Raw genomic sequence first — 22,469 nt, 5'->3', positions numbered from 1 at the left:
TGTTAGCATAATATATCCGTACTTACCACACTCATGGCACAACCTGGCCAGGCACCCAGCATGAGACTGAATGTTGCAAGCCCTCTCAGCTGCAGCTGTTGGGAGAGAAGTACACCATTATACATACCAGTTTTGTAAAGATTCAGCTTGCATTTTAGTAAAATAGTGGAAGAAATACTTACATAAGTCTGGGGCATGCCCAGCCCTGGCCTGTTAGACCCAGGTGTCCAAAGTTCCCCTCTTTCTACACTACAGGTCATCATAGTGGTGACAACACTGCTCACCAGTGTGGGGGATACTAGTAGTACTGGTAAGTTCCATGGACAACTGATCCCAGGCCTCAGGTTTACATTCCAAGTCTGGTAATTGCTCTACAGCAGCCTGGGTTCATAAATGCGTATCAAGAGCCCAACAGAAACCATGGACTCCTGCACACCCCATCTTGGCACCCAAAAGCACTTATCCTCTCCAACACCGCCTAGCATACTGACAGTTAGAAAGACTCCAAATAGTGTTGCAGAATTCCGGCCTATTGCCCTTAATATAGGCTGTTTTCCTGCCCTTACACATCATTCAGCAACATTCAAAAAAATGCCGCTGTGCTTAGCATCATGCAAATCAGATAAGCAGAGCTGAGCATTGAGAAAACTTGCACAACCGTGGTTTTACTGACGCTTAGAAAAGTACAAATAGTAGTAGCCATTAATCATATTTAATCAGTGCTTAGCATGTCACAGTGCTTCCAAATGTAAAAGTTATGTTTTTAAATTAAACAAAAATTTAGATTTATTAAACAAATTGTATGTCTGCTAGAAATTCAAACCCAGGGTCTGTGAAGCTTTAGGCCATCACTCTACCCATTTAGCTGCTTGGATAGTATATAAACTAGTATACCTTCACATATACTACTAAGCTATCATAGTGTGCCACGCAAACCACCTTAAATGGGCTTAAACATAAGCAGAAATAATTAATTAATTACATCCAGTTTCTGTTTTTTGATGTCTGGCAGGTGTCAGTTGTCTATGTGTAAGTGCAGCTTGGCATTGCTGTGCTCTGCGCCATGCCACACCAACGGACATTAAAAAAAAACTAAAAAAAAAACAGACATGATAATTAATTACATCCGGTTTCTATTTTTAAATGTCTGGCAGGTGTCAGCTGTCTATATGTATAGCTTGGCATTGCTGCACTCCACTTCTCGCTGTGCAGACATTTAAAAATAAATAAATAAATAAGACAAAAAAACTTTAAATTTAAAACACAAACTATTAATTCACAGCACATTTCAACAGTAGCAGGGAACATTACATGGAGCCTCACCATGTACATAACATCTGACCAGCCTCTACACTTATGCCTACATGGGTTCAATATCCCTGTTACTATTCACCCCTTGTCAGCACGCCATGATTAATATGCATGGCGTGCTACCGAGAGGAACCGTATCCGTGTACATGGGTACATTCAGTGTAGGCTCTACATAGAGCCTAGATGGATTTTATTAAATCCTGGGGATGGTGTAACAGTGGACTTCAGTGGATATAATTGTAGAAGCACACTTGGAACTCACAGACACCATTACATGCTGGGTATAGAAGACATGGTGTAACAGTGGACTTCAATGGATATAGTTGTGGAAGCACACTTGGAACTCACAGACACCATTACATGCTGGGTATAAAGGAGTCAAAGATATGAGATAGCTCATTTAAAAAATATCCCTTACTGCTAGAATGTCATCATACTGTGGCACCCTCATCTTTTCTATTACAATATTAAGCCTGAGGTGGCATGACATGATATGGTTGATGAGTGGTACTTGGTAAGAGCCAGAAATAAATATTTATTTAGTATTTTTTGTCTTAAAATATAGAGACTCAGTATCAGACTATTGCTTCATATGTCTGCAGCTTATTAAAAAATCCAAATTACAGCAATGAAAGAAATATACATTTATGTAGAACATAACTCTAGCCTTTCTAGGAAAAATGTGTTTACAGCTATAGCAATTCTGTTTGTGCTTTGCATTTCTGTCTGGTAACATCTGTGTTTTTTGAGGCTACTGGCCAACTATTCAAAATATTTCCATAGCAATGTTGTTCTAAAACAAAGTAAAAAGATGTTTTCTTATGAACAATATGCCAGACAAGAATTCCTATGGGTATGACTAAGATTTATCTCTGTTATAAATTATGATAATGTCCACTGAATTCTAAACAAAGTTAATATTCTGCCAAAATGTGAGACTGGTTTCAATATTAAATAGGAACACTCTTCATAAATTAATATTATGTATATTCATTCTGAGTATTATATAAACTGATTCTAATTATCATACTTAAGCTGACAGAATAGTCAAGATTTTACTAAAACAGAATATAGCACATGAAACATAATGCAGTCATTCAGTCTGCACTTTATTGTGTTTCATAAGCTAAACAGCCCTATATTCAAATCAATTCCACATTCATTTGGTCTGCAGTTTGCTGTGTCTTACAAAATAAATTACCATAAACCCAAATCCATTCCACGTTCATTCAGTCTGCAGTTTGTTGTGCCTTGTTTGCTAAACAGCCATACACCCAGATCCATTCTATGCTTTTTATCTTGCATCATATCTGTTGCTCACTGAATACTGGTCCTATGGCCTCTTTTTGACTCTAGTATCCAATTACCTTAGTCCTTATAAGCTAGTGAATCTAAGACTAAAAACAGTTTACCAGTTCTTTTAGAAAGAAGAGCTGTAATTGGAAGAATATGTCCTTTGCTAGGTAACTACACAAATATAAATAAAGTACATCTACACACTGAAAACAAATATCTGTGTCTGATTTGCAGTAGGAATAATCACTAATACAGTGGTGAAAGCTGCCATTCAAGCAGAAAATGTTGGGCCAGTAAATATGTATACATGTTTAACTGATTTAGTTTTTATTCAGTAGAATAGACAGACACCTTTTTGCTTTTCCAAAGAGACAGATTGCAAAATAAAATTATTTAGTATACAGCTATAATTGCATATTGTGCAATAATTCAGAAATAATATTGAGGTTGGCAACTTAAGGTAGAGGAATATGACCAGGTCTCCAGATATATTGAACTTATCTGTTTAAGACATGCATGTTGAGAAATTCACTTAGAACAAAGCAAAATTTCACATGTGTAACTTGTCATCTGTGTCAAAAACATAACAAGTACTTATGACTGGAGAAACCTAATCATAATTTTTTATCATACATGGAGCTTTAGCTGCCTTGATTTATTACTAGTTACAGAAAAAGGTGTAAGAGTATGAAGTGTTCTACAGTCTTAAGAGCTGTAACATAGTTTGATCTAATACTCAGCCCACAGATTTAAAAGTTGTTAGACAGTTTACCCTGCCACACTTCAGTTTTCTTCTCTATATAGCAGTATGAAGTATATTGCAGCCTGAAATCTGTATAAACACTTGCAGCACTGCTCTTTGGTGGCTGTTATATGTGCTATAGTGTCAGACCCGATTATAACAATTTGTAGAGTGTGTGTGTGCTAATTATTCCCTGAAATCATGAACAAGGCAGCCATAACAAATTCTTATGTTCCCTTCAGAGCTGTTGTGCTCTACTCTTGCACTAAAGTGTGCACATCATCCACCACACAGCAGCACTGGAAAGTGGTAACAGCTTTAAAAGTTCTAAAATATTTTAATCTGCCAAAAGAAAAAAAGCAGACTGAAGTGTTTAACAGTTTTTAAAGCAGTTAGTCTGTCAGAGGTTCACTTGGCTTCTGGCCACTGTCTGCGTAACAGTGCTAAGCATTTTATGACTTTTAATGCTGCAAAACACTTTGCACTCATCATTTTTGTCTGTAACAAGTAGAGCATTATATAATGTGAAGTTTCATGCACAATAAAGAATTATAATCATGTTTCTCCGATCATAACTTCTTGTTATACACTCTTGACAAGGATGCCAAGATTCATCTTTTGAGCTTCCCTTTTTATGCCTTTAAGGTGAATTTCTTGACATCCATATTGTGTATTTCAAACACATTGCAAGCTGGCTATGATTAGGAACCTGAACAAAATCTTCTGTGTTTATGCAGCTTTGAATGCTGTTATGGTTTAGTCTCACGCTGCAGTACTCTATAATGGGATTATCTTTCTGCCAGTTTTTGGCAAGTAATCAGCATTCTCTGCATACCACAAGAACTTAATGCACACGTTATTTCTGGAACAGTGGACATAACTCATTAGTGATGTCCAGGGTCTGAATGCACTTAGTGGGTAGTTTGCAAGCACTTGTATTGCAGGTGCTAGGTATACAGAAGAAGAAATAGAATACTGTAAGACGTTTTAAATGTGATAATGTCTGATTTATTAAAATTAGATGTAAGCTAGATATTGTCAACACCTGTGGAAATACTAAAGCTAGAATGGGATAATAAGCTAACTTTAAAATGCTATATAAGTAATGCAACATTAAAAAGCATGTAAAGCCTTTTTGGCATGTGTTTACTGATATACAAATTATATTTTTTCTTACCTAAAGAGACACTACACTAGGCTATGATTTTGACAGTTATAGTCTAACAAGATGATCTTATTTTCTGTGGTGCATGGCACTGAACATATGGCAGTATTGATGCCCTGTGATGTTGCTTTTACATGATTTAAGTATTCACATTACTCAGTTGAGCTGAAGAGCAGTGAAACATCATGGCAGAGTTTACTTTTTTTGTGTCTGTTATGGAGTTACTTTGGTGATAGTGTGCACCGTGGAAGAGATGGTCAGTTATTACTGTGTAGTAATGAAAGGAAATGAGTTATACTATAAGCCATATACATACATACAGACTGAGAGACATCAATAACTACCATGCAAACAACACAAGAGAGGCATACATGTATCATTAAACATGTAATAGACAAAGACAAGGAGCACATTTTATGACCATTTTGGATGACTGTCCTGTAGCAGGTTAATAGTTTAATTCAAAATATCAGTTATACCTGTGACTGTTATGAGTCATATAATGCTTACATGGTTTATTTTAGTGCAATTGTTGATTTATGCATATTCTTATTTAAAAGCATGAAAGAGCAGCAGCTCCAGAGGAATGTGATGTTTGCATGTCTTCCTTATCTATCTTACATAGCAGGAGGAGACCTTACGAGCTATACCTGTAGCTTTGCATTCTGTTACCAGCATTTTACATTCATTGCAACACTCAGAGATACCAGGTCTTTCTTACTGATATGCCTGTGGCAATTAATAAGTAAATGGCTGTTGTTTCACAATAAAAAATGCAAAAGGAAAGCTGACAGATGATAAAAGTAAGATTTGTTTGCATATAATGAATACAACCAGATAATTTAATCCTGTTGCACACCACCTTCTGTAAAATAGATCCCACTGTGATGGCACAAAGAATATATATATTTAAAAGACTTTCTTCCCAAATCTCATTTTAGCATTGCCATAAAAATGCATGTATTTTGTATATATTCACGTCTTTTTCCACAGTACCACCACAGTATAAACTGATGTTTAAACCTGCACCAATTTTTTGTGCCTTTGGAATTTTAACGTCTAAAGCATATTGTAATAGAACATTCAGTTACCTGTTTTGTACATTCATACTTCAAATGCAATTTAAATAGTTGTGTACTCAGGAACCAACTTGTGATTCTTTGATTTTTATCAGTCATTTAAGTAAAAGACAATTAAAGCAAGTTACAAGTATAATAACATCTCCTGGAGAGTTTAAGGGGATACAACTGCCCACTTAAGTCAAAGATTTCCTTTTAAGGAATAAAATATCTGGTTTCTCTTGCAAGTAATTTCCTTTTCATAAATGAAACAGGATAGCCATTTTCAATAGACAATTGAGCCAATGACTGCAGAGATCTGTTTTTGTTATTTAAGTACCTGTTTTTCAAGTGCTCTGGGATGGTTACGTGGAGCATGCTCAAAAATGGTATCCTGCTGTAACCAACCAGTCCTAAAATGCCTTGTTTTATACGCCTCTTTTACACATTTCTAGAGTTGGTTCAGACTACAAGAAAATGCTCTCCTTTGTAGCACCAGCAGCAATAGTTTCTTTCAAGCTCCCACAAAAACAAAAAAAAAAAAACAAAAAATGCAGCACTATCTGCAGTGCATTGTTAACTGGCGTAGTACTAACATTTTTCTACCAAGTTTTTTTTCAGCTTTACCCTGATGTCCTTGAAGCACATTATAATCTGCTTTACTACCATAGCTAAAAAATGTGCAAAATACAGTATCACCAACTTTACTACTATAACTGAGAAATATGTAAGATCCTAAACCTGTTTTTGCTGGGGTATTTTGTAATGATAACTGTAACCTGGACTCTTTGCTTGGCACTATACTATGTCATACTTATGTAATAAGTAATACATTTGCAAGTTTTGGTCACTTTTAATTTAATTTAATTGTATAATTACTGTGGATAATGTCTGTATGTCTTGCCAGATTCACCCTTATGAAACACATACAAGACTGGCCTGTGCTGAATATCCCTCTCTCAAGATGTATCTATCTGGTATCCCTCTTTATGTATTTACAGTGCAGCAAATAAATAAATAACTTCTTGAGATTTATTACAATGCAGTTTTTAAGAAACATATCACTTCTGTGTCACTGTTAGACAGATGCACAGTATACTAACCTCGAAAAAGGGCATAGCAAAATTCATTTTAAAATGGGTGGTGAAAGCCAAACACACTCTGGCTCGGCTTGTAAATGCCCTAGGGCAGATAGCCTAGTATGAACCTATGAACCTTAACACTAACTACATTTTTTTTATTTACCCTTGATCAAGTGGGCCAGTTAATTAATGAAAAGCGCCTACAGGCCAACCCAGTTACCCATTAAAGAAAAATATAAAATAAATTAATAAAATACAGGTGCACTTTTAAAATGCAAATTTAATTTTAAATAAAATGTTTTGGGGGAGGACCTACTTGAGGCTAGTAATTGAAGGTTCTTACAGCTGCAGTCCTTAGTACATGTTATTGTTCTTTCACTTATACAGCTCAGGTTTGCTGTGCCTATCAGCATTGACTGAAAACACTTTTAAGTTCTGCTGCTTCGCTGGAGGCTGTGTGCAAGTAAGTGATTGTGCGAGATTGTGGTATAGCTGAGTTTGGGGTTACCCACTCCCGGTCTTGGAGTTGGTATATAAAAGTAACAGCTTTTATAGTCAATGTTTTCACTTTTGGTGTTGTGGCACTTCCATGTTGCACTTTTTCAGTCTTCTGGGTTCACTTTTATGAATGTCAATGTTATGAACATTCAATGTTTTAACAAGGACCTATATATATATATATATATATATATATATATATATATATATATATATATATATCTGTATATCTAAATATATAAATACATATAGACATATTTATATAGATATATAGATGAGATTGGTACTGACCCCTGAAGGAACTTTTCACCAAAGCACAAACAGCCGGGTATACTTCTGCGAATGTGCTTTTTACCAAAAAAGCACTTTCACAGAAGTATGCCTGTAGCTAGAGGGAGTCGTGGGGGAATGACTGTTGCGGAGATTGTACTACAGTACGGATAAGGGAATATTCCCTTTTCCTCACTATAGTGCGATCTTGGAGTGAGTATATTAAAGTAGGGGCAGTGTGGGGGGTGCAGGGGGGCTTGCCCCCCCTGCATAAAAGTAGATTTATTGTTTTTTTTTTTGTAACGCATTTTAACGAAAGCGCTTTTTTGGTGAAAGCACTTTTGTTAAAGTGTGTTCGGTGATTGTGGATTTGGACTATTGAACTTTCGTTCAATAGTCCTAGATCCATATAGATATGTAGATATACACTCTGAAGTAGGACTCAAGTTGGAAAGAGCTGCCATTTGCAGTGAGACATAAGATAAGGCAGGCAACAGAATTAATGCATGCAAGGAACAGAAACTGGCAAACAAAAAGGAGTATATAAATGGCAAAAAAGATAGTTTACTACTGCCCTTCATGTTGGTTAATTTTATTAATTTCTCTGGTATCACTTCCAGATAATCAGTACATGATTTGTAGTTAGTCAACAGCTTCTTAAATCCTAGTTCAAGTGAATACAGTGCAATGCATTAGCAAAGGTAAAGTCTCCCCATTCGATGGTCAACCATAGCACCCAATTCAACTGTATGTAACATAGTTATGAATACAGGACCCTTCCCTGATATTTATTCAGTTCTGCAGAGGTATCTGTGATGATGTTTACAAGCACTTAAACCCAACTTGCTATGTTCCTTACCATGCCAATTTTAAAAGAAATCATTTTATCCTGATTACTGACACAGGATCAGCACCGTTATCCAAACTGTGCTTAATAATCTAGTTTAGTAAACCTGTAAATGAGTTTAATGTTTCAGGGTTGTTAAATTTATACATTAGTGTAGCACCCTTCTTGCACAGAAATTTAGCTTTGCCATTGGCTGAGGCAAAAACTAATCACATCTTCCTAAGCTGGATTTGAGTCCCACTGTCTTTATTTACATGTTTTGTGATGCCAAGCAAGCAAGTACAAGGTTGTTGGCTATGTAATGCAAAATAATAAAGCCCTGACTGAGACCTAAATGACCTGGATACAATTTGTGGCCTGCACTGGAAGGGGCCACAATGAGAGGGCAAGGATTGACAAAGCATAAAGCTTACTTGTCTCCCTCAGGGGGAGGGTCTGGGGACATGCAGGTGGTAAGCTTAATGTCTCAGTGATGTGAATCACTGACAAACTGGCATCAAGGTTAAATATTGGGACAGACAGTTAAAGGGGAATGCAGCTGCAAGCGTGAGGCATGTACCCTCTCGACACACTCATTTCATATTATCTCTGGCATGTAACTACAAATTTCAGGAAGGCTAGGGCTTCTTTCTCCACAGAATTTCAAAAGCATCCAGCCATCCAATGTGTGGTGGGTCTGGAATGTCTGCTTTCCTTCTCATTTGCTGAACATCCATAGGTTGTGTATCTGAAATGCACCTTAGTTTAGAGAGATGAGGAACTACTGGCTAAAGATCACACCTGGGGTGTAACCCACTATATAGTGGCCCTACAGAAGGATGGAGTAACAGGATATGTCTCAAGAGTCAGTGTAAGTGGTGTCTGACAATGCAAACTATGGAAGTAGGTTGTCTTCACCCAGTATTCCAGAGTCTCTCCTAAAAATAAGCAGTATAAAATAAATAAAGAGAGGATTATGATGAACCTCGACATTATATAGCCCAAAATCCTGGAAGAAAAGGGATGAGTTCATTCATGCTGGGTTATTATGCACTTCTCATACTGCTAGTTGCATCTGTAGATTTAAAGTTTCATTCCGATACTGTCTTAACATTTCATTTAACTTACAACAGCTGCAGAAGTACGACAGGCTGGTGATCTGTGTACCATGGTCATTGCAGCTTAAGGAATGTGTTAACTTAAAAAAAACTGGTGGATATCACATTCTTTAATATACAGGATATCATTCATATATATCTGTATTCTTCTGTCTGACACCTAACTCTGTAGTGTATAGCAGCCCATACCATTATCAGCATGTATTTGGTATAAGCTGGTTTTATCCTGCCTACTGAAATTAATATTGGGGATAGGTATTATTCATAAGATTTTTGACAAAAATCACATTTAACTAATTTCTACATTTCTCTGTTTGCCCTATTTATTTATTTATTTATTTATTTATTACTATTCTTTTAAGTTTATCTCCTAGATTTATTCCTCTTTAAGCTACACTCAAGCAAGTTTGAAAACAATAGTGAAAGGAAGAAGACATTGCATAGTTTGATTCATATGGATTGCTGATCTATCAGACTTACCTTAATTCATAGGTGACTTAATAAATCTTAGAACTGCATTATCATTCATGGTTATCCTAGAAGGTAATGCAGTGAATCCTGGGATAGCTTGTCAAGAGCCTGCTCAATCAGTTTGTTAAGCAGCTTTCAGTGCTGTTACTCTAGTCCCACAGTAGAGCAGTAGAATGAAGAGAAAACAACATTAAAAGCTATAATGTAGTTTGGACTGCCACATTCTTTTCTGTGTCTGGCAGTGCGAAAGTGTATTATGACTTTCAAAGCTTTTACAGAATGAGATACACCAGTGCCGAATGATGTCTGTGATGCACCACTAAGTGTGCTACAGTTTTCAAAGCTGTAAAATATTCACACTCTTTTTCTTTTATTCTGTCTTGTAATCCATTAGAATAATAGAAGGTCTATGTATTACAAAGACTTGTGAGGCAGAACTAAGAGTGTTATAGCTTCCAAAGATTTAACAGTGCTTGGCTTTGCTACACCTTGTGCTCTATCTCTCTCTCACTCTCTCTCTCTCTCTCTCTCTCTCTCTCTCTCTCTCTCTCTCTCTCTCTCTCTCACTGGCAGTAAATGGAACAGATAAAAACTGATCAGGCTTCTGCTATCTTAATCAAGTTCTCAAAATGGATGTCAAGATTTACCAGTCTACGGTTAAAGCAAATTTTTTTACATCCATTTCTCAAACATATAACACCTTTGTGGTTATCAGAAATCCAGTCGTAATTCAGTATTTAGCTATAGTGATATATCCCAGTGAGCTCCAGGCAGTTATATTACTTAAAGACACGAAAGCTGAGAAGTAATAGGCTTCTTGTTACATGCATATTACACCTCTGGAGGAAGAAGCAGTTCAGCCCTTTAAGGTAAGTGCAACACATTTCAGCTAAATTACTCAACAGCAGGGTTGTTTGAAAATAAGAAACAATAACGATAGTGTGGGGAGGGACAAATAAACTAGACTACAAGTCTCTTGCTCACTTCCTTATGTGATGGGACAATAGAACTGTGACACATTATTGGGCCTTAAAATATGCTTCTCCAACTGTTGACAGCACTGCAATACTTAAGTTCAAGTCAGACAGCACATAGTTAAAAGAATACAAATTTCTTGTCAGCAAGGGAAAAAAAATGTCCCAGCAGTGTTACAGTTGTAATGTAAGAAACTGTGTTGAAAAACTACAGTAATGGAAAATTCTATCTAAATTCAAAACATGTTGCTAGATGACTGACATCCCCTACCCCATCAATTCAATGAAATGGCTGTGAAGTGGTCAGCTTTTCATAGATGCCTCATTTGGGGTTGAGTTTACATTAAAAACAGAAACTTGACAGATTGGAAGCAGAACCTGGTAGGTTTAAGTCCGGAACTCTAGACTAACCACTTGTCTTTTAACAGTGAATTAAGCACAGGAAGAAACAGCAACTCTAATTCATCTTTTTTGCCATATAATAATAAATTATTCTGTTACTGCTTCATTGTGCATGTCGAAGTTTATTAAAGAAAAACAGTTTTGTGGGATTAAAATTGTTTTCCTGTTACAAGATGGCAATGTGCCTGAGTTTTGTATGGTCTTGTTTAACATCAGTGTAACAAGGTAATAGTCGTTGTCATTACTTAGCAAACTGCCTTCAGAATCTGCTTCAGCCCGACAGACTGTTGCACCATAATTTCTAACCCTGAAGAGAATCATCATGTTTTTTCTTTTTTCCTTTGTCTCAATGCCATAAAGCAGACATGCACTAATTGCATCTCAGCTGGCCCAGATTTTCAGGGACATCCTGGATTTGTTTTAAAACTGTATATTCATTCCCAGATGACATTTGTGACTTTGACACAAAACATTACGACTGCACTCATTAAATAATTCCAGGCATTAAAATGAAAAACTTGAAGTTTATTTTTTTTCAGACATTTCATGAAACTACAACACCTCATCAGCCTCTAAGTAAAATAATGCTTATAACAAGCTTAGTATATGCACTGCATGTTCAGTTATATATTCAGAAGAGTTTCATTTGTTAGTTGAACTGTGACTTACACTGAAGCAGGAAGAGCAGGCAACGGTCCTGATTTTCTTTCATTGTGCATGTATGTATGTATGTGTTTGTTTTACATAAAAGGGGGTCAAGAAGAATTGGATCCTTAAGGGCCAGGTATGCAAGGTGCAGATCTCTCCTCAGGAGCTTGTATGACATTGACTACAAGGTCAAGAACTCCCATTTGTCCTGATATCTAAGTGTTTTGAGAAAAGAGATACTTTTTGTTAAGAATGTCTGTGTTTTTAAGGTGTTTTAATGCATCCAGATACATGCTGACTAGTATGTTACAATCTATAACAGGTTTAACTAGGACAAAATATAGAGGAACAAATACTTCCTTAGTTTTAGAACAGATATAAGCCTGGAAGGTCTGTTATTTCACTGTAATGCCCACCATGGAGCATTTATTGTTCTTGGATGGGTACTATTTTCAGTTTGCATTAAAGTGTATCTAAATTTAAAAAGCTTTCCATCTAAGATGGGAAAGCTGCTATGATTGGTAGTATATGCAGTAAACTATCTGTGGTGTAAAACACACCCTACATGAGTGTGTGTGTCTGTATATATGCCATTGTAAAGGTATACATGCATTTAACTGTGCATTTACACAGCTGTAAAGGTGCTCAATCTCAGCAAACACAAACTTGTACAGCCCAGATGTCTGAGAAAATTCCAAATAATGGCATCCAAATGTATTCTGACTTAGTTATGAAAACGTAACTGGGGTGGGCATATGCACACAAGTGCTGCTGCTGCTTCTTGTGTTTATAAATTCAAGTAAGAGAAAATGGTGCTAAAAATGTGAGGTTGTCAAGATATATAGATTTCATGTGTGAATAAGTATGCTTTTTACTGGGCTGTACTGGGAACTTTAAACTCCTTGAATATCTAGCATCCAGTGGTGTTCACTGAGAAAGTCTATTTTTCTAAACAAATTTTAAAGCAGTGAGTGACAGGTATGTAAATGGAGACATGCCACTACAATGAATATTTAAAACAAGGCTGTTGTTTTACTTGTGCGTATACATGTGAGCAGGAGACCTGTAGTCTGGTTTATTTGTCCCATCCCATCCAGTCACTTGATATTGTTTCTTACTTTCAAAAAGCTCTGCTGTTGAGCACATTAATTTTTCACAAATGTGATTTTGGATAATGGATAGTCATGTGATCAAAGATTGTGCTTGTTTCCCCACCATTTCCTCTTGGCCATCATAGGTTCATAGGTTGGTACTTGGCTATAAGCCCTAGGGCCTATACAAGCCTAGCCATAACAATTCCCTGGCTATTTCTTCCCACACTATTTACTTCCCTGGACCCCTGTCTAGCAGGATGACTGACATGATCCCCAGGGTGAATTTCCTTTCTCCCATCCAATCGTCAAGGTTCCTTTTGAAAACTGCCAAAGAGGCACTCTGCTTGACATGTATGGGCAGTCTATTCCAGAGTCTGGGGTGTCTGTGGGTCAGGAACCTATCCCTCCAGCATGTTCTGTTTATTGTGATGACAAAGTTTTTGATCCCTGGAGCATGTGGCTCTGAGGGATTGGGATTTCTTTAAGTGTAGCATGTCCAACAGCTCTGGGTTTGACATAGCCTTGTATGTTAAGCAGAGATCGCCTGTGAGGAGACGATATGCGACAAGAGTATAGCTGGAGTTTTTTAAGGTTGTCAGCATAGGGCATCTGCTTTAGGCCTGTGATTCTTTTAGTGAGGTATTTCTGCGGCCTTTCCAGTTGTTGCAGATGTCTTGAGAGGTACATACCAAATGGGGTGTTTTATTCTATAATGGGTCTAATGAGAGATGAGTACAGTGGGACAATGACCTCCTTTTTTCTGGATGAAAAGCCCTTAGTGATGAGGTGTGCCACATAGAAGGATTTCCTGACTGTTGTGGTGATGTGGTTATCGAAGGTGAGATCACTGTCCACCTGTGTCCCTAAGTCTCTTATCACACTTTCAGTGTTTAGTGTTCTGCCACCTATGTGGCAATTCACAGGTGCATGTTTTTCTCAAAGGGGATCACTATACATTTCTTGGCATTGAGCTTGAGCCCATGGCTCTGGCACTAAGCATCTGTTTCTGTAAGGTCCTTTTGTAGAGTATCCACATCATTTGGGGATTCAGTAATGGCTCCCAGTTTGCAGTCATCTGCGGATGTTGTTAGCCAGAGTCCCTTAGTGTTGGCTTGTACTTCAGAGAAGTAGTTGCGAAACAAGAACGGTCCCAGGACTGAACCCTGAGGTACTCCACTTGTCATTTGTCTGGAGCTGGATTTGGAGTCAGCTACTTTTACAGCGTGGGTTCTGTCAGTAAGCCAGTTGGCAATCCATTGGGTGATGTAGGGATCAATGCTCAGCTTAGTAAGTTTATCTAGGATTCCAGAGTGGGGGATGGTGTCAAAGGCCTTGGCGAGGTCTAGATAGGCTGTGTGGACCACCTTACCCTTGCCCATGGCTCTGGAGACTGATTCGAAGAAGTCAATCAGGTTCAGGAGACAAGATCGGCCCTTCACGAACCCAAACTGGGTAGGGTCCAGTGTTTGAAGGTTGCCAATGTCTTTGTTTATAAGTTCCATAATAATACATTCCATGGCCTTGCAGATAAGGCTCATCAGACTGATGGGACAGTAGTTTCCGGGATCCAAGGTGGATCCCCCCTTGTGGAGTGGGATAACTGTAGCTCTGCGCCACTCAGTGGGCACGAAACCTGAGGTGAGGCTATGATTAAACATGACACTTAGGTGAGGTGCCAGTTCATATTGTAACTCATGTAGTACACAGCCCGGGATGTCATCTGGTCCCATGGATGTTGTATTCTTAGCTTTGGAGAGTGTGTTTTTTACCTGTGTGGCCATTATTACCAGAATTTGGTAATCTTCCGGTATTGAGATAGGCCATTTGGGGGTGAGAGGGGGGTGAAGTTGGCACTGAATCGATCTGCCAGGATATTGGCAATATCCTTGGGATCAGTATATTTAATGCCATTCTGTTTTAGCTCAGAGCAGATCTGACCATTGCCATTTAGATTCTTGACATAGTTATAGAATGCCTTGTGGTTGTCTTTGGAATCTTTGGCAATTTTATTTTCATAACTAGCTTTAGAGGATATTATGAGGGATCTCAGTTTCTTATTGAGGCTGGTAAGGGAGTTTTTTGCACCCTGGGATTTTCCTCTTTTCTGCAACAGTTTCTTCCTTCTGTTGTATAGTTTGTTTATGGCAGAGGACCACCAGATTGGCTTCCTTTTTTTGGCCTTTGAACTTTGCCTAAAAAAGGCACTATAGGGGTGGCAAGAGCCTTAGCCAGTAACCTGAATCCCAGGGGCGACAGGTGCAGACCATCTCTGGCAAAGCATCGTGGTCTGTCGATCATGTCATCCCAGGTAGACAGATACTGGATCCCCTTTGAATGACACCAGAAGCTTAGCCAATTGTTGAAGTAAATAATTTTGTCCTTATATTGTGGTATCATTCTGGGCGAAGGCAGGATGCTACTCAGGGCTAGGGTCATACCTGCCTGGGCCACATGATCCGAGAGCTCTTCCATGTCTTTTTTCATGTAGTCCAGGGAGGTACGTCTCAAGTCATTCACTCCAACATGGACAATGAAAGAGTCATATTTGTACTTGTTCTGCAGTGACTTGAGTGAATGTGTTATGTGGCGGATCCTGGCACCCGACAGGCAGCTGACTGTAATTTTCTCCTTGTTCAACCTGGTGAGTGGGACATCAGTGTGCCGGACTATAGAGTCACCTATGACTAAAGTGTTAGGTACGTTGTCTTGCCTTAGGGGCTGTTGCTGGGTGGCACACTGGTGTTGTGAACTATGTGACACTTTGGTTGTGATTGGTGTTTGTTTGCGTTTCAGCTTCAGAGGTCCTTGTTGCTTGGGCAGGTTACAGTTAAGGGCCTCCGCATATGTGGATTTAGTGTTGCTATATGTGGGTGTTGGTGGTGTGGGTTTAGAAGGGCTATGTGCTGCTTGAGGTATAGTGTGGGTGTTAACCTTCTCATTTCCCTGACATGAAGTTGCCCCCGCCCCACTAATAAAAATGCAAAATTCCCTTGAGGTTCTGAAGGTAGGAATTGCTTGTTAGGGTGTGTGTATCTCAGAGACGTGTGTATGTACATGTATACATATGCATGAAAGAAGCCATAGCAATCTTCAAATTATGACTATTTTAGGACACTTGGCATGTCTCCTTACATGTTAAGTCACAGAGGGGGTCCATTAAAGTTGCCATAAACAAGTCCTACGATGTGTATTTAGGGAAAATGAGTGGGGTAGAATTTGCTACTACAAGATTGCCAGGAACAAGGGTTTGGAATTGGCATAGTGGTTAAGGCATAATATGGTCCTCAACAGCAGCTAGCTTAGTATTTGCCTATTAACCTGTTTTGGGGCAATTAGTTGCAAAATGTAGGAGACTGTCACTATGTGATGATCAAAGAAGGTAGTGCTATCAACCTAAGTGACAGATCTTTGACTATGATTCGTATGGTGATGGGATGTTTTAATGCAGTAGGATGTAAATGTTTCTGCTACATGAAGGGATGATGCTACATTTCTCACATTTATTTTGAACCCTTTTCTAAGTCCAGTGAATTGACTGGTTAGTTTTTCTTTTTTGGAAATTATATGTATCCAAAGGAGATTTGACAGCTACACCCAGCTTGTGGTCATCACCGTTTTATTAAGCAGAAATCACAATTATCAGTTTAGAGGTCCAAAAATATGTGCCAAACAGGAGAGGGCCTAGTACAGATCCTTGGGGCACCACTGGTTATCTTTTCATTGACTGTGTAGGTGATACCCACTTGGATGATGTGTGTTCTATGCTTAAATAAGTTGGCTATCCATCCTACCATGTAGGGGTTTATATTTAGGGTCAACAGCTTATAAACAATTCCATCATATGATATGGTATAAAATGCCTTGGCCAGATTAAGGTAGGCAGCATGGATGGTGTAACCACTGTCACTGTCACTGCCTGAGAGACCTCAATGATGTTTCCAAGATTTAGCAGGCAGGACCTCCTCTTTACAAACCCAAACTGCAGTGGGTCGAGTTTTGTCAGAGTATTGATGGCATGATTTATTAGATCGAAAATCATGTGCTCTATAGCTTTATAGATAAGACTTATAAGGCTGATGGAGCTGCAGTTCCCAGGGTCTGTGATGGGTCTGCCCTTATGGAGGGGCATTACTTTAGCAGAATGCCAAAATAAAAGGACAAAACCTGTAACAAGGCTTAGATAAATAATCCAAGGAGGTAATAAGGGAGTGCGTGTTATTAGACAGTTCAGTATATTGTCCGGGCCCATGGCGTAGGTATTCATGGTCTTTGAGACTACTTTAAGTATACGTTCCTTAGTAATAATGAGGAGAGTGGAATTATGGGGAAGGAAATATCAGGGGAGAAATTTGCTGAAAATATGTTAGCCAGTATGTGTACAATGTCTTTTGGGTTTGAATGGGAGGCTCCAATATGAAAAGGTTTTGAGCAGTACTGAAACTTTGCTGAGAGTTATTTCTTAGTTTTCTCTTGCAACTGAAAAAAAACTTGTAAATATACTTCTCTTCAATTGCTAGTTTTAATTTGTGTGATGTTTCCTTGTCTTTATAGTTGGCTTCCGTTTCTTATCAGACACTTGAGTATGTAAAAGCTTGTCTATTTTAACATTTTATTTTTAATAAAGTTTGCTGAATTTGTTTTCCAAACTATTTGTTGATTACTGTGTTTCTAAAGATACTGCAGCAAAATGTTCTGTGTAGGCCAGGCCTACCACGTATGGTGAATATGCTAGAAAGCCATTACTTCAGTTGTTGGAGAATGGTTGTAGGTTTACAAGTAAGAACTAGGCAATCACTCTACAGGCCATTACAAGCTTTGCCAAATACCCATATTCAAAATTTCCCACCAGACTCGAGGAGGACAGTACATGGTAAACTGGGGGAGAATCTGAGGTGACCCATACAATTAGGTTTAGTTTGAAAGTGGCAAGGGTGCTACTCTTCTTACAAATAGCAGAACCTTACTCCAAAGATGGGAAATGTGTTAGAATTTGAAGCTATTATTCCAACATGTCTTATTTATCTGCTGATGAAGGCCTAGTTACTTCAACTAGGTATTTATTCATTTATGTACATAATATTTCATAATGGGATAAGCACACAAGGTATAGAGTACCCATTTACCAGTACGCCTCTGAAAGAGTAATGTGCAAGCTACATTAGATAAGTCTAACATCTAGGCTTTGATAGATTACTGCACATGAAAATACAGATCATTCTGAAAGCATTAGGGTACTAGCAAGAGCATATTTTGAGCAGTAAAACAATGTATGAGGCCCCATCCTATTTAAGTAAAACAGATGTGCAAAATGGAAGAGTCATCATAGAAAAAACAAACTATGGTCAACATTCCAGTCAATTCTTTCACAAACATGAGCTGTCACAAGTAAGCAAACAATAGTACTTCTCATTATATAGTGTCCCAGTAGTGCCTTATGGCCCTTGTGTGTATTCACATATATTTTTTTTATTCTTAGAATCTGTTATACCTTAATAAATGATATTGCACACCTTTGTCATATTTGAAAAAAAAAAATTTCAGACTGTCCCTTATTGCTTCCTTCTCCACTTCTCCATCCATATGCAATATTTTCCTTGTTCTTGCACATTTTTTTAATTTTATTCTGAAAGCTTTATAGAGTTTGCAAAGTTCATTGAGAAACTGAGGAGCTCAGCATTTATTCTCCATCCCCTAATATTTTCAAGATTACATAGACCAACCTCCTGAAATCCTCATTCCTATTGACTTCATTGCTGATTTTATGCCCTTGGGGACTGGTTGCACTTTGGGAACTGATTATTGTGCCAAAGTAATGTCCCTAACATTCTGTTTTTTAACCTGCCAGGTGCCAACGGTATGGCTTAAGAGACCAGTCTTCTGATTCCACGTAGGACTATTTCTTCATATTGGTGGTAGTGGGGCTATTAATTCGTGGCATTTTAGATGGCACTGGTGGGATTCAATCCCAAAAATGCATCTAGTTGTTACATATTTGGTGGCAGTGGTAGGATTCAAACTCCATACATGACTCCAGTCATCACTCCCTTTAATGCCATCTAAAAAGCAATGGAAAAATTCCCCAGTCTAGTGGTGCATCCCACGATCACCAGAAATAAGCATAAATTATTTCTATATAATCTCTAGTTGTAGTCTGGGATATATTCTTTGGCCAAAGTTACGGCTCTTGAAGTCCTAGGCCACGTGGTCATTCATTTTTCAGTTTATTGCTGTGTCAGCTACATCATTAAATGCTACCACAAAATAAATAAATAATTAAAAACAGCTGCTTAGGTGGAGTAAATGATACAAGTCCATTCAAGGCATTTGCAGCTTGTGAACATACCTTTCAACCTCTTGGTGCAAAAATTCCAGACAAAGCCAAAAATAATGAGGGGGGGGGGGCAAAGGTCCAAAAATAGGGACAATTGTTAATTATTGCTTTTATCAGCTTAGAAAGTTGCTAGAATAACAGATTTTGATTATAATGCATTTTAAAGGATATTAAGTCTGTAACAGTCTGCAACAGTAATGTCGCTAGGGTGGGGCAATAGGGGTAACTGCCCCAGGTGCTAAGTATTAGGGGTCACGATCAGCTGTCCATTTTTCCCAATCAATCTATAGTACAATACCGGTTGTTTGCAGTCAAACCTGAGCATTGTCACACTTAGTGTGTGGTCTAAGCTGTAGCAAGCTGTTTGCTACAGTTTAATAGTATAACAAAATCTTTGTTTTTAACTGAAACCTCAGTACTATAATGCTCCATCTGGCAGGGTATAAAGTATAGCAAGCAGTTTGCTACAGTTTAAAAGAAGAATTTTGTTTTGACTAATGTTTGAGAAAATAGGGTAAGAGCACCGAAACAGGTCTTGAATGGCTGGGTCAGAAAGAAGGTGGGGTGTCATGTATCTGCCTGGTGCTTCAGCAGAAAGAATTGATGTTTTTTTTTTTTTTGACTCTTAACTTGAAGAGCTGATTTGGTAGGGCATTGGTTCATGGGACTGTCACAGGCTGTAGACTGAGCCAGCTGCAGTTCTGGTCTGCAACATGAATGCCTGTCATTATTTAGTGATGTCAGTCTTGAATGATTTGCCAGAAAACCACAAATTTTATGAGTATCAGACTAAAAATGCAAGGCAAAATCTGGGTATTCTGCAAGAATCTGGACAGATGAGAGGTATACTTGTGAATCAATCAAAATAGTCTAGTTTTCCTGCAAGTATATGTCAAATTTGCTCAGGAACAAGCAAACAAGACTGTTTTTCTATGGTATAAAACAACTCTCATCCTTTTACCTCCTCATAGTAGTATTGCCATCATTTCCAGAATTTATAGTTCATTGACACAGCAGTTATGCAACTGTTAGGGGTACTATTTCAAAGCATTTGGTTATCCAGTTTGATTTCTGACTTAGTACCTCTTTTGCAGAATTTGCATGATTTCCCTTTGTTATTGTCAGTTTTCGTTTGATACTCTAGTTTTCTACCACATTTTACAGATATGCTCCATGTGAAACTGTCAGTCATCCAAAAATATGGTTTCTGCCGTTTTTAATTTCTCCAAGTCTTTTGGGTTTCTAATACCATGATGGAAATGGATCCCATTCCTAAGTCAAAGTATGATTAAAGTTCATGAAATTAGTATTGTTTCACTCTTTGATGTCAGCCGAAAGTGCTCTTCGTAGCACCTGCAATGTGCCCAGTAATGACTCCTTCTGCAATTCGTATGGTGTTACATAAATTGGTAACATATCTAAATATGATTGTAAATTCTTTTTTATAAGACCCGTTGCTCTTACTACTATTAGAACTGTCTGGGTATTTTTCTTCCACATGGCTCTCATTTCTGTCTGCAGACTTTGTGTCTCTCTGTACGCAAGACACTGTAGTCACTAGGTGTGGCGATTTCAATGATCAATGCTACTTTTGTCTTCTTTTCTTGGAACACTATATCTGGTTTTCTAGCATCTATCTTTTGAACTGCTGGTATTGGATGATCCCATGTGATATAAACTTCATCATTTTCTTTGATTCTTTGTGGCTCGTTTCCAGTGTTTTTCAGCCACTTCAATACCATAATATTTGCATAATCTTCATGTTCAGTGTTCAAGCTTCATGCAATACTTTCCATGGTGTCTATTTGGCACACTGTTTCACATGTAAAAAATTCTACATTGGTAAGACGGATAGAGCATTAAAGACAGAAGGGAACATTACTACAACATAAGTAAGAATGATACAGTGAGTGCTCTCTCTAAACATGTATCTGAGACTGATATAACACATTGTTTTAAGTTTTTAGTAATTGGACAAGTTATAGAACATAATAGAAAGAGAAATATTAGGAATCAAACAGAACAGTTGGAGTCGAAATGGATAATTAGGATGAGGGGGGATTTTGGGCATGGCCTGAATGACAGAGTTCCACTGAGACCTAAACTCAAGGCTAGAGCCCTTAAGAGGAAATGAATTGTTTTAGGTAGTATGTTATGTATTAGTGCTTTAAAGTGTTACCTGCACATATTTTTATGTGTGCTTCTGTGAATGTTATTGTTTTAATGAAACCCTCTATTTTGTGCTAGTGATACTGACTGTGCCTCTTCTAATGTCCCTGTGGATATTGCTGCCTTAAAGACTAAAATTTGACTTATTGAAAGCAGCACGTTTAAATTAAGAAGACTGCAGTACCAACATTTTCATTTAGAGGTTTCTCTATAAGAGAAAATAGCTCAAAGAGGATTGAGGGTTTTGTTAATGCCTGCACAAGGGAATGCCATACCACAATTGCTAAGTGAATGGCAAATGGTTAATTTAGAGTGTAGCTGCAAGTACATGCAGCTGCTTATTAAACATGCACAAACTGAGATTAATGAACTTTTTGGTCAGATACTAGTTAACAAGTATATTACAAAGGTCATTGATTCCATTACAGCATATGAACATAGACTGTGTCGTATCAAGCAGAAGAAATTATGCAGAGATAGAGCAGATGTTGCACAAGGCAATGTCTTTATGTGGCCGAGAACTGTGCAAGATGATATTGGTACTGTTCCTGTTGCTAGGAATCAATCTGTACCATTGAGCAGAAATGCTGCACCTCATGTGAGTGAGGTTTGTAATCCAGGAAGTGAAGTATCGTTGCAGCCGGCAAGCAATGAATCAGCTGACATACTGACTGTGTCTGCAGGAGCGAGGAGGCATACATTTCAGGTTACCGCGCAGGTGCATCAGTCTAATGCTCCTGGTAATGTTTCCGAGGGTATGGTGAAAACCATTACAGGCGCAGCGTCAGCATCCATGAATTCTGTTCATACTACAGGCCCTTTTTTACAGGAGCAGTGGAAGTTTCCCTTACCCATCAAGACGGTGGTGAGGGACACAAACAGGTCTCATTCTCGGGGGAGAGCGAGAATGAAGAGGAAACTAGAAGACAAGGCTATGGGTACACCAACTATCAAACAGATCCTGAACAAGGTATGAACAAACTTAGTTGGAACTTGTCCAGCCATTTATTAACT

Source organism: Protopterus annectens, chromosome 4.part0 (genome assembly GCF_019279795.1).
Source record: "Protopterus annectens isolate FY-2018-M chromosome 4.part0, PAN1.0, whole genome shotgun sequence".
NCBI lineage: Eukaryota > Metazoa > Chordata > Ceratodontiformes > Protopteridae > Protopterus > Protopterus annectens.
This window is presented reverse-complemented; position numbering follows the sequence as displayed.